Below are 12,450 nucleotides of genomic sequence, written 5' to 3'. Positions count from 1 at the left end.
TTATTCCTATCTATATATGCCCTGTAGCCCCCTTGGCTCAGGACTTTTAGCGTTAGGATATAATTGACGCTTTCTTATATTTAAAAAAATTATAAGAAGTATAAATTTTGTATCACTATACATTTGTATTCACTATTTAACTGGCCCACTATAATAATTAATTTTCCATTTCCAATCCTGATTCCGTCTTCAGCGACATTACTTGGAAAATATTCATTGTCAGTTTCTACAGATTTAATATTATATTGGCATACGAGTACCTACATGCATAAATATAGTTGTTTACCTTGAAATTTACAATAAATTTATTTACAAAGAACAAATTTTATTCATTCTTCTTTTCAGTGTTGTGATTAGTGGTGTAAAAAAATGAAACTTGTAAGTATTGCATATTATTTGACTTCATGTATTGATGTTCCCATATTATTCCAAATGTAACTGTTAAACTTTTTCTATCTCAGTGTCCAATGCTTTATAAAATAGCAAGTAATGAAAATGGGTTAAACATATATTTTTGAAAAAAAAAGAAAGATAATGACAACATAGGCAAGTACGAAATGATCAGTTTTATCCAAGAGTTAGTAGTTAATTCTAATTAGTCTAATTAGTTAGTAGTTAGTAGTTTTCTAATAATAAATGGCATATTAAATCTGTTGTAGATACTGAAACCTACAAAAAAAAAAAGGATTTCGTGTCGCCAAAATTATAAAGTGGTCATGTTTTGATAATGAAGATCGAATGGGACCCATGCCACTTTTTAGGGGATTGTGTCCACATGGAGAACTTTCGTAACAAAAAAAATTATGGCGAAATTCGTTAAAAACAAAATTAAAATAGGAGTAACAGGCCCTGAGATCTCGAAAAGGATTGCACATGTACTTACAAAATGCTTTTTTTTTTCATGATCAACTGAGAGGTATGAGCAGGAGTTCTCCTATTTTTCACAAATTTTTTTTTAAATTACAGCATTTTAAAAAATGAAAAATATCAAATTCAAATTTAAATGTATTGCACTATAAAAAAAATCTATTTTGCAGAAAATAAAAAAAACATGATTGTATTTAAAAAACATTTTGCGATTATGTATGCAATCGTTTTTCAGTTTTCAAGGTCGGCCGTCCCCATTTTAATTTATTTCGATAATTTCATTCCAAATTATGTTGCCATGAAAATTCACTATGTGAGTGTAGAAATCATCCCCTAAAAAAAGGTATAGGTCCCATATGCTTCATTACCAAAATATTACCAGTTTAATTTTCGCGGGCCGGCCATTTTTCTAAAAGATTTTTCTTTTCATATTAGATTGACACTGTCTATGTAGAATGTCTATCTATCTAATAAGTCTTTATTTGTAATGAATTTGGTAAAATATAATATACAGGGTGTCCCATAAGCACATGATGAAAAAGGTTCTGCGACATTATTTGGCTCAAAAGACGATTTGACCTAATTTTCATTAAGAAAAAATGTCTGGTTCCACTGCTATTGACTGTCAAAGTTCTTGAAAAAAAAAAAAATGTTTTTTGTAATATCTGGAGAATGTTACGATGGATTTTAATGAAACTTGCTGTGGACTTGCTCCTAAGTAAAACTCATGTTCTGATGAAGCAACCGCGTCCATCTGCCTTGGGCTAGTGGTAAATTCTTGAGTGTCTTGGTACAAGAATTATCAGAACTTTTTATTTGGTTGCTGGAATTAATTCATTTTATTTTTATTGATGCATCAGTCCTTTTTCGAGATTTTCGTACACTTGGTAAAATCTTGTAGCATTCATAGTTTTTACGCAAAAATTTTTTTTCAATTTTAGACAATCATTATCACTACTACTCAAGTACAACATCTACTCAGTATTATTACTACTATCGTAGTAAGCGATGATGTCAATTTATAATAAATGAATTGTCAATCAATTCGTTCCGAATGGCGTTTTCTAATGAAGAGATGACCGACTGATCAGTCTTAGGGTTTTGTACGCGTCTATGCGGCACGATACCCAAATCGACGGGTTCCAGATTACCGATTTACATGGATTGAAAAGAGTTTGCGGGAGACTGGGCAATTTGGTGTTCGAGCCGTTGACTGTGTGGGTCGTCCTCAAGTATGAAATGCAACCGTTGAGGGAGACGTTTTAAATAGGGTCGCTGAAGATCCAAATGTCAGTACTCACCGTCTGACAGTGTTATTTGGCGTACCAAAAAGTACAATTAATCGCATAATAAGACAGCAGCTTCTCCATCCTTATCATGCGACGTCTATTCAGGAGCTTTTGCCATGCCATTTTGAGAGAAGACTTCAATTTCGCTCCTTTATTTAAGGAGCGTCGGCACGCGATCCAAATTTCACCAATTTCCAATTTTATTCACCATTACGCAGAAGAAATCCCTCATGCGAGCCGTATTAACCTCTTCCAGGTGGAATTTCCAATAAATGTTTGGGCCGGGATCATCGGTAACATCCTTCTGGGTCCTATGTCATGCCACGCCGCTTGAATAGCGAAAATTATTTGAATTTTATGATGTAAACTTTTCCGGTTCTAATGGAAGATGTCCCTCTCGATTTTCGTGCTCAGATGTGGTTCATACACGATGGTGCTCCTCCGCAGTTTAGTGCAAATGTAACTGCACATTTAAATAATACTTTTCCACACAAGTGGATCGGAAGAAGAGGGAGAGATGTTCATGTCGAATTGCGCCCCAGGTCCCCCGACTTAACGTTGTCAGATTTTTTTCTATAGGGAGCCTTGAAGAATAAATTTTACGCTACTCCTGTGGTATCCCAGGAAGATTTATTGCGTACGATTCAAAACGAGGCGGACGTAATACGGAAAGTTCCAAAAATGTTGAGGATGGCTCAATTCAATTTGAATCGAAGGATCCAGCTATACATCCAGGAAAATGGGGGGCATATCGAACATGTCTTGTAATTCCATCATCATCTATCGTATCTATGCAACTATTATCCAGTTACAATAAAAAGAATTGTCTTTCCTAAGTACGTCTTTACATTTTTTGAGTGTTAATAAAAAATAAATCTAATGAAGTTAAATGATATTCAATCCGTCGCATTGCGACAGACTTTAAAATTGCGACCATTTTACTTTCAATATTGATATCCTAGGTAAAAGAATTGGCAATTATTATTACAGAAAGCTGCTTCTTGTAAAAGGGCAGATTTACTGCGATACTTTTAAAATTGTTAAATCGCAACGAAACAGAAAACTATTTTTTGCGTAAAAACTATAAATGCTACAAGGTTTTACCAAAAGCAGGAAAATCTCGAAAAAGGACTAATGCATCAATAAAAATAAAATGAATTAATTCCAGCGACCAAATAAAAAGTTCTGATAATTCTTGTACCAAGACACTTAAGAATTTACCACTACCCAAGGCAGATGGACGCGGTTGCTTCATCAAAACATGAATTTTACTTAGGAACAAGTCCACAGCAAGTTTCATTAAAAATCCATCGTAACATTCTCCAGGTATTACAAAAAAAACATATTTTTTTTCAAGAACTTTGACATTTGACATTTTTTATTAATGGAAGTTAGGTCAAATCGTCTTCTTTTGAGCCAAAGAATATCGCAGTACCTTTTTGATCATGTGCTTATGGGACACCTTGTATAATAAATATTTTTTTGTGTCTGGATACTTATACTCTATCTCTTGTATGGAATAAAATAAGAAAATGATATTTCATTTCTGTTTACAGATCACTTTCGTGAAGCTGATGACAGTGGCTTTAGTTTTTGCCACAGTTTTTCATATGACCTATGCAAAATGTATACCCAAGAAAAAAGGTGATAGATGTCCAGTAGATGGATGGTTGCAATGATTTCCCACCATCATTTACTAATCAAAATATACACATTAATTTAGTGCTAGTAGGAGGCAGGGCTGTAGTTAGAAAATTGCAGAAGGGGTGACTGATTTTCCTGTCAGGACATTTATCTTCCCGATGGGGTAAATATCTTGCTAGTCAGGGCAAAGCCATAACGACCTACTCTACTTCTCTCAACCTACGGCCCTTGTATGACGACTATAACTGAAAATAAATATGTATTTTGCTACAATGTTCTCACAATGAAAGAATAAATATATTAAAAGTACTTGATGTTTCTATTTTTATTATTTTTAAAATTTGAATAAAATTTGGTGAAGGCTTCATATATAAAAACAAAGGGTAAATTAACACTTATTTATTATTTAAGTTTTACAGGAAATTTATTTATTGTTTGTATTTACATCAGGCAACAAAATATATCCAATTTTCAAATGTAAAAGTTTTGAAACCACATTAGACAAAATTGATAGTGAAATAGTTCTTTTTCAATTTTGTATTTTTAAAATATCTTTTTAGGCTCAATTTAGATGCAATTCTTTGTCAAATAATCGCTGCAACAGCTTCATAAAAAAAATGTCCTTCGGTGTAAGATCTATTAGGTACTATATAGGTGACATTTACTTCGCTTTGCCTCTTCTTTCTAACCATCATATGATTAGAAGATATAAAAGCAAAAGTCAAAAAAGGTAAGTTTGATAGTCTACTACCTATCTTTAAATATAAGTAAGCAATAAAATAATCACTGAATACATAAACACAAATCATTTTTCAAAATATATCATTTATTCTATTTTGAGAAAGAAACTACTCATTTTGAATTTTTTTCTGTTGTACTGAGATATAACCTACAAAGCATTTATCATATGAAGTATCTTTAAATGTCATTTCAAATTCCGAACAGATTCCATATTTTCACTCATCCTTTCAACTGGAACCACGAAAGTGTCTCCAACCATTCTACACAGGGCCAATCCGGGCCAGAGTAGAGATTCATGTCCGAGGAAACCAAACTACCCTCCACAAGAAGTATAAGGTGTGGCACGAAAATACAATTTTCGCCCATGTTTCCAAAATTATTTTTTAGTTGCTTCATATAACTTGAATTTTTGAAATTTGTGGAAAATTATTGGCCACATATTTGTTGAGTATTATTAGTAGTAGGTGTTACGTACCTACTCAAGACAATGTCAAATTTGATTTCTTATTAAAAAAAAGTAGTAAAACCAAATTACACTATGGCTTCAAAAAAATATTAATTAGTTTAATAGTAGATAAAATATTTGTAATAGGACCTTCAGTCTACACTTGCCTTATTATAATAATTTTGAAGTGCTCAGCCGGTTGAGTAGTTTATATAAAACCGCTTATTATTTTGTGGTTTTTTCTTTCTGTGTCACAAAAAAATTGCGCACCGCAAAACATAATATTTAATCGCCAATATACCATTTCTCAATGCCTACCTTTGCAGATATTAACAGAAAATGAGATAATGTGACAAAAAACTTGCCCTGTATTGTTTTTTTGAAAATCATTACTAATTGAAAATTAAAAATATTTGCTGTGCTAAACTGTGCTTTAATTACACCGTTTATTAATACCCATATCCTGTTTACTTTCAGGAATCCGAATGTCATATACAAAAATTCCAGAGGATTCAAACCTGGTAACTGTAGATGACTTTTCATTTTGTCTTTTCTTTCTACTCATAATTGGAAAGGGTAAAAAGACCTACTATAGATTAGTCTCTTTACTCTTTTTTTGCCAATTTAATAAAAACTATTTCAAAAATAATATCTTAAAAATTCACTTTTATAACAAATTGCTGTGATACTTTTCTCATCCTGTATATGCATTAACATGCAGTATTTCAAATTTTAACATTATACATAAGTGGCAAAAATTGAATTAAAACTTTTCTATATTTCTAATATCATATTTATAGTTACAGGGTGTCCCATCAGGAACTGCGTCGATCGATATCTAGGAAATTACTGCTCCGAAATATTTGAAAATTTAGCAACATAGCAACGTTCCTAGGGAGACCACAACTAAAATATCTACAACTCTCCAGCGCTTCCGGTTATACAGGAAGTCGACACCAACTGCGTTATTTTAAATGGGACACCCTATATATTATTGCATTTTCGGATTCTACGTGACATTCGAGGGTCACTTTATTAAATATTCCCTATACCTAGGAGTTATAGATTTTGTGATATTAATTTCTAAAGAAAAAATTTGACAAATGCAAGGGGCCGCGGAGATGCTAGTAACTCTTTTCAGGAGTGTGATATCATTACGATATATCAACAAATTAAAACATTTAATACTAGGTGTTTCGTTTTTACTGTTAGAATTTGATAATTTCAAACAGCTATAACTTTGTTAACTTAAATGGAACACCCTGTATATTTTTACTCTGCCATATGCAGATTGAAATTTCCTTTCAAGTCATATAAGCTTGTTAGGGTTGCCGTTACTACTTTTAAAGATATTTGCAATTCTCTATTTTTTGGACAATGTTTTTCTCGTATCAGACCTGTTGTCAAATTGCCCATGACCAGAAACACTCCAAAACAATTAAAATAACTTGACATTTGGTAAGTTAGTTGTCGAATTATTATTATATCTGTAATAGTTTTTGCCGAAAATTTAAATAAAAATACTTGGGGATCGTTTAAATTATACCTATATTAGGATTATTTTAATTTGTTTATTATTTGTGCAAAAAACAGCAGATTCTCTACATGTTCTTGAAATTACTTTGTCACATTTTCCATAAATAACAAACAAATTAAAATAATCCTCATTAGTATAATTTAAATGATCCCAAGGCGTTTTTATTTAAATTTTCGGCAGAAAATATTCAGACCCAATAATAATTTGACAACTAACTTGACAAATGTTATGCTATTTCAATTGATTTTGGGAGTGTTCTGGTTATGGCCAATTTGACAGCAGGTCTGATACGAGAAAAAAAACTAACCAAAAAATAGAAAATTCTCTAAAACTAGTAACGGCAAACCTAACAATGATTATTCATATGTATATGATAGAGTAAAAAAATATAGGGTGTTCCATTTAAGTTAACAAAGTTATAGCTGTTTGAAGTTATCAAAATGTAACAGCAAAAATGAAACACCTAGTATTAAATGTTTTAATTTGTTGGTATACCATAATGTAGTGTTACCTATGTCCTTTACAGGCACCAAAAATCTACTTGACATCAAGCTAATGAAAAGAGTTACCAGCTGACCTACAAGCTTTATCGAGAGTGAATTTTGACCTACACATAAACATTCGGTCATTAACCTAGCTTTTAATACGTTTTCAATCTGTAGTGAGCAACAATGAATGAAGCTTTTTAGCCAAACACTTGAATGAATAAGAAATTTTTTTGCATTTTAAATATTAACAAGTATCATTTATTTGTCAAAACAAATGTATATTGTTTTCAAATGTTAGGTTATTTAGTATTTTTAAGATTGTTAATGTATTCACTACGTTTTATAACTGAATATAAGTTTTTAGTAGTACATATACATTCAATTAATTATTTAGTTTGTAGTACATATACCTACCTTATCGTGCGACTTATTGCTATTCAATGAGTATGGTACCTACCTATTTACAATCATTCGTCCATAGCTTTCTATTAAAGTTTTAGGATCTGCTGCACTTTGATTTTGAAACCAATTTCAGAATTCTAGATGACTGGTTAAATAATTAGTTATTTTGCTTCGAACTTCGAACGCTCTAAGTCGAGTGGCGAATTAACGGGAGTTAAGTTATTTTTATAAAAGGTCGAGTCAAATTTTTTTTTCCGATTTTCTGTCTTTATTAGGCCTTCCAAATATGTAGTTAAAATTAAGACATTATGACTGAATCACCCTGTATCGAGGAATGATTCTACAAACAAAATGGCAACTGTAAAAAATTTTTTTTATTTGTAAAAACCTTGAATGTGCAGAAGAGGGAGATGAACATATTGTGGGAAATATTCAATTTTTTTCAAAATTCAGGGGTTTTCTCTCGTAACTACCAAAACAAAGAATAAATAAAACACCTTTTACAAAATAATTTTAAAATATAATTTTGTCTCAATATTACAATAATATACAAATAAATCTTAACATTACACCACAATAATGATTATCACTAATCAATATGTTACAGCAGCATCGTTTAAAAAAATTATTACAAATGAAATATTTACAAGTAGAGTATTAAATCTTTCAACGTAACATAAAAAATATTGTAACTAAGTTATAAAAGTGAATGTGAATGCTTAATCATATACACATCTTTAATATCGTAATAGTTATACTTAAGGTGGTTATCAAACAAAATAAATACAATAGTGAACTTAACTGTACCTTTAAATGCCTTAACTTTTAGCTTTATTTTGTGCAATTATTATAAAAATAGTTATAAGGTTGCCATAATATTCAAAAACCGTCTCTTTTTAAAATAAACTGATCATTTGAAATCGTCAGCACAGATATATCGTCTACAAAAGGAAAAATATTAGGTACTTGGAGAGTGAAAGGAAATTTAGAAATATGGGTTCCCAAATTGTAGTTCTGATTATTAGAATACCTGCAAAAACTGTAAAATAAACAAATCCTATTTGTATTTTAACCAAGCCAATATTTTTGTGGTATTTTATTTTGCAAGGTTCTGTTGGTACTACTTAGAAAATATTGTGAATTGTTTTAGACACACCATCAACGAAAGTACGGGACATATCCACAAAGTAAGACTATTGTGGTTTGTTTTCAACAAAGTTGGCAACACTGCAACCAAGGCCAAGGTGTTGGGAGCAGAGGCGCGCTCATTTGTCTATCAGTTGCGAACTATTGTTGTTGTGGCATGTTGAAATGAGTGCCGCTATTCTGAATCCCCCCAACTGCAAGGTGAGGAGCGTAATCCTGTTTCTTCTTGCAAAGGGAAAGGCACCGCTCCAGATTTTTTTACGAAATCGAAAATGTTTATAGGGATGGTGTGATGAATCGCAGTAATGTGTACAAGTGGTGTCGTGAGTATAAAACTGGCAGAACGAACGTTCATGATAAACAAAGGAATAGGCGTCCTTCAATCGTGACTCTTACTTTGTGGATATGCAAACATTTTAAATGATTGTGCTTACTTCTAGATGAAATTGTAAGAATCGTTAACCAAATTGTCATGATTGAATTGAATGATTAAAAGTAAATTTATTTTAATCTTCTTCAAATGATGCCAACATAATTATTGAAATGCACCTCTAACGAGTAAAATTTCGTGAAAAATAGCCCTGTTGAAGTGAAACAGTTCTGTTTCCGATATTGCTTGGTAAATTTTCAGCAAAATAACCATGTACCATGTACAATGCATCCCACTCTTGATTTCATGTTGAAGTATTTTGGTTATTAATGTTGAAAGGTTAGTTTTTTGAGAAAAAATTTCTGAAAAAGAGGGCTGTATAACAAATAGGCAACCAGCAATACATTTTTAAAGATTTTATTACACAGTTTGTTGAAATATGAATTAATGCACAAATAACAAACTTTCCTCCGTTCTAACGCAGATTTTCTATGAAATGGACTTAGTTTGAAACTCAACTTACTTTTTGTTATAAAGAAATTTGTAATTTGCATCGTAAATTACAAATTTCTTTGCACCAAGAAGTAATTTGAGTTTCTAAGTCCATTTTATAAAAAATCTGTGTTAAAGTAGGGGAAAGTTTGTTATTTGTGCATTAATTCATATTTACACAAACTGTGTAATAAATTCTATAAAAATCTATCGCTGGTTGCTTATTTGCTATAGAGCCCGCTTAAGACAAATTTTTGTGTTTTTTTTAGTTATGTTTGTCAACAAAATAAAAATGATGTTTTTAGACTCTTGTAGTGGCTACATTTGAACTTTTTTCTGAAACGTTGACGTTTTATTTCACAGATTTGTTACGTAGAATAGAGTGGAGTACTTAATCAGCCAATAACTTTATCGGTTTTCAACTTACTACATTTTTTTAAATGGAAATCATAGTTGGCTAAGAAGATAATCTACACTTTCCAAAAATATGTAGTTTGCTGTATTTATCCCAAAATATAAAAATTTTGTGTTTACACCCCTGACTATTGTAATTTGTTTTCCTCCAAGGCCAACTATATAAAGATGCCCTTAGATTCTGTTTAGTCATAGCCACCTTCGTTTATTTTTTAATTTAGAATAAAAGAAATGGCTGTACCTAATTTTTTGAGACACGTTTGATGAACTGTATATTTCTGAAAAGCCCAAAACACCCCCTCTTTAACTAGACCGTGTCTTTCATGAAAAAAAAAAAACATAACCTTAATCCATGGGTCAAAAGCTGTAATAGGAACGAACAGGAGTACGTCCAACTGCTATCGCGGCAAGTGATCCAAAATAACAAAATTGTAATTTTTTGCTATAATTTCACAACTAAAACCCACAGAAAATCTGTTTCGACACGAAAATTTCTCTCAAAAAAGTGGCCAACATTCACAAAAACCACAATTTTCCATATTTAATGGCAACCGAGACACAACATCGAAAATGGGACTGAAAGTACACTTAGAAAACAAATGCTAACAGTTCAAGGACGCAGTGCAACACACTGTATATCTGTGCGTAGCATCGAGACATATCACACTCTTTGGTCTTTCCGAGAATATTGTAGCCACCTTATAAGATTATAACACGTGACAATATTGCTTATAGGTTATCGCTTCTAGGAATAACGTTAACAAGAAGGTGCAGAAAAAATAGTATGTACACGTTCTATAAATAAAGAAATCACAATTCCGCTTTGCTTGTTACCTAGATCAGACCATTTTTTACAAAAATGCATTAAATTCGTGTCGATTTACACGATATCAACAGTATTTCTTTCAGTGTAATCACAATCGAAATAAATATAATTAATTGTATACATAAATGCGTCAGTATAACATTTTTTTCTATATTTACAAAGGAAAATTATGTCTTTTCAAGTAAGTCAGATTAAATTTTAATAAAATTGTGTTAAAAGTGATGTAACATGGGACAGATAGATATTTTTTATATATATACTTTCGTATTAAAATGTAACGCGACTAGTTGGTGTCAAATTATTAAGGCCATTTTTAATATAAGTGTTTATAGTCATAGTTTATGTATTCGAAAGTTAAGTTCATGTTACCAAAGTGCTTAAAAAAAATAATTTGGGGCGAAAATTTCCTTTGAAGTTATTGGCTCTAATCGGAACACCGCACAGCTAAAACCACAGACAGCAATTGCTTTAAACTACGTGAAATGAAATTTTGAGCATTTACTGCGTTGTTCGGGGGCCTAGATATCGATTAACGGAACTTAAATATATTTTCATCCATTTTCAAGCAACACTAAAGTGTCCAGGGTCGTTATTAAAAACTTGCGTGTGTTGTAGCGTAACATTGCAAAGCCTCCAATCAAAATTAATGTTTTACGACATTTCATTTGTTTTGACACACCTTTCAATTTTTAGGTTAAGAGGACTCTATACTATAGCAAATAGGCAGCCAGCAATACATTTTTATAGATTTTATTACACAGTTTGTCTAAATATGAATTAATGCACAAATAACAGACTTTCCCACGTTTTAACGCAGATTTTCTATAAAATGGACTTAGTTTGAAACTCAAATTACTTTTTGTTGTAAAGAAATTTGTAATTTGCATCGTAAATTTTATAGAAAACCCCCGTTTAATAGAAAATCTGCGTTAGAATGGAGGAAAGTCTGTTATTTGTGCATTAATTCATATTTTGACAAACTGTGTAAGAAAATCTATGCAAATGTATCGCTGGTTACCTATTTTCTATAATTAGAGCCCTCTTAACCTAATTATTACGAATTATAACTATTTTTCTAATTTCATTCGCTGATCGAAATCAATTGTTTTATTTCAGTTAAACAACAACCAATTGTAAAAATAATATGAAAAAAAAAGAATTTTCAAGGAAAGATCAACTTGCGTTCGTACAGTTGCTGATGCATCAAAAGAAAACAGAAAAGTTGCAAAAAGGTGCACTCACATTAGCTGCAAAAACAATTAAAGTGCGACAGAATAACCATATCAAGAATTTAGAGACGCGTTTTCGAAAATAATTGTCAAAATTATTTGAAAAACTAAGACATATTTCTCAGCAGCTCACACCGTTGAAGTTCCCAGATCTACGTTATTCCAAATTTTGAAAAAAAGAAAGTCAATAAAACGAGTTTCAAGCACCATCCAACCATTTCTTACAGAAAAGAATAAGAGAGCTCGCTTAGAACTTTGTCTGTCAAAAGTACTTCCTGACGGAAAGTTCATGGACTTTAAAGATGAAACGTGGCGAAAGCGGTGAAATGCGAGCAAACTTATTATGTGCTTTTGAACAAAGAAACTCCACATAAAACATGCAAAAGTAAGAGATTTTAACAGAAAATTATTGTCATTATGAAGTCATTGTAAGTACATTTTTTCGAAAATACTTTAAACCGTTAGATGTTTTTAAAAAACCTTACGATTTTCTTTTCCGTAGATGCGATTTGTCAATAACAATAAGTATACAAAATTTAAGAAAATTGTTACACCGAAAA

The 12,450-nt window shown here is 31.5% G+C and overlaps 1 long non-coding RNA gene across 1 annotated transcript; it reads left to right on the top strand.

The window, feature by feature from the left end:
* The first annotated feature begins 317 nt into the window (after positions 1-317).
* LOC108903700 lies at positions 318-4,109 on the top strand. The gene is made up of 2 exons (XR_001964211.1): positions 318-378; positions 3,713-4,109. It is a non-coding gene; the product is annotated as an uncharacterized LOC108903700 (long non-coding RNA).
* Positions 4,110-12,450: the final 8,341 nt, after the last annotated feature.

Source organism: Anoplophora glabripennis, unplaced genomic scaffold (assembly GCF_000390285.2).
Source record: "Anoplophora glabripennis isolate ALB-LARVAE unplaced genomic scaffold, Agla_2.0 scaffold110, whole genome shotgun sequence".
Lineage (NCBI taxonomy): Eukaryota > Metazoa > Arthropoda > Insecta > Coleoptera > Cerambycidae > Anoplophora > Anoplophora glabripennis.
This window is presented reverse-complemented; position numbering and strand designations above follow the sequence as displayed.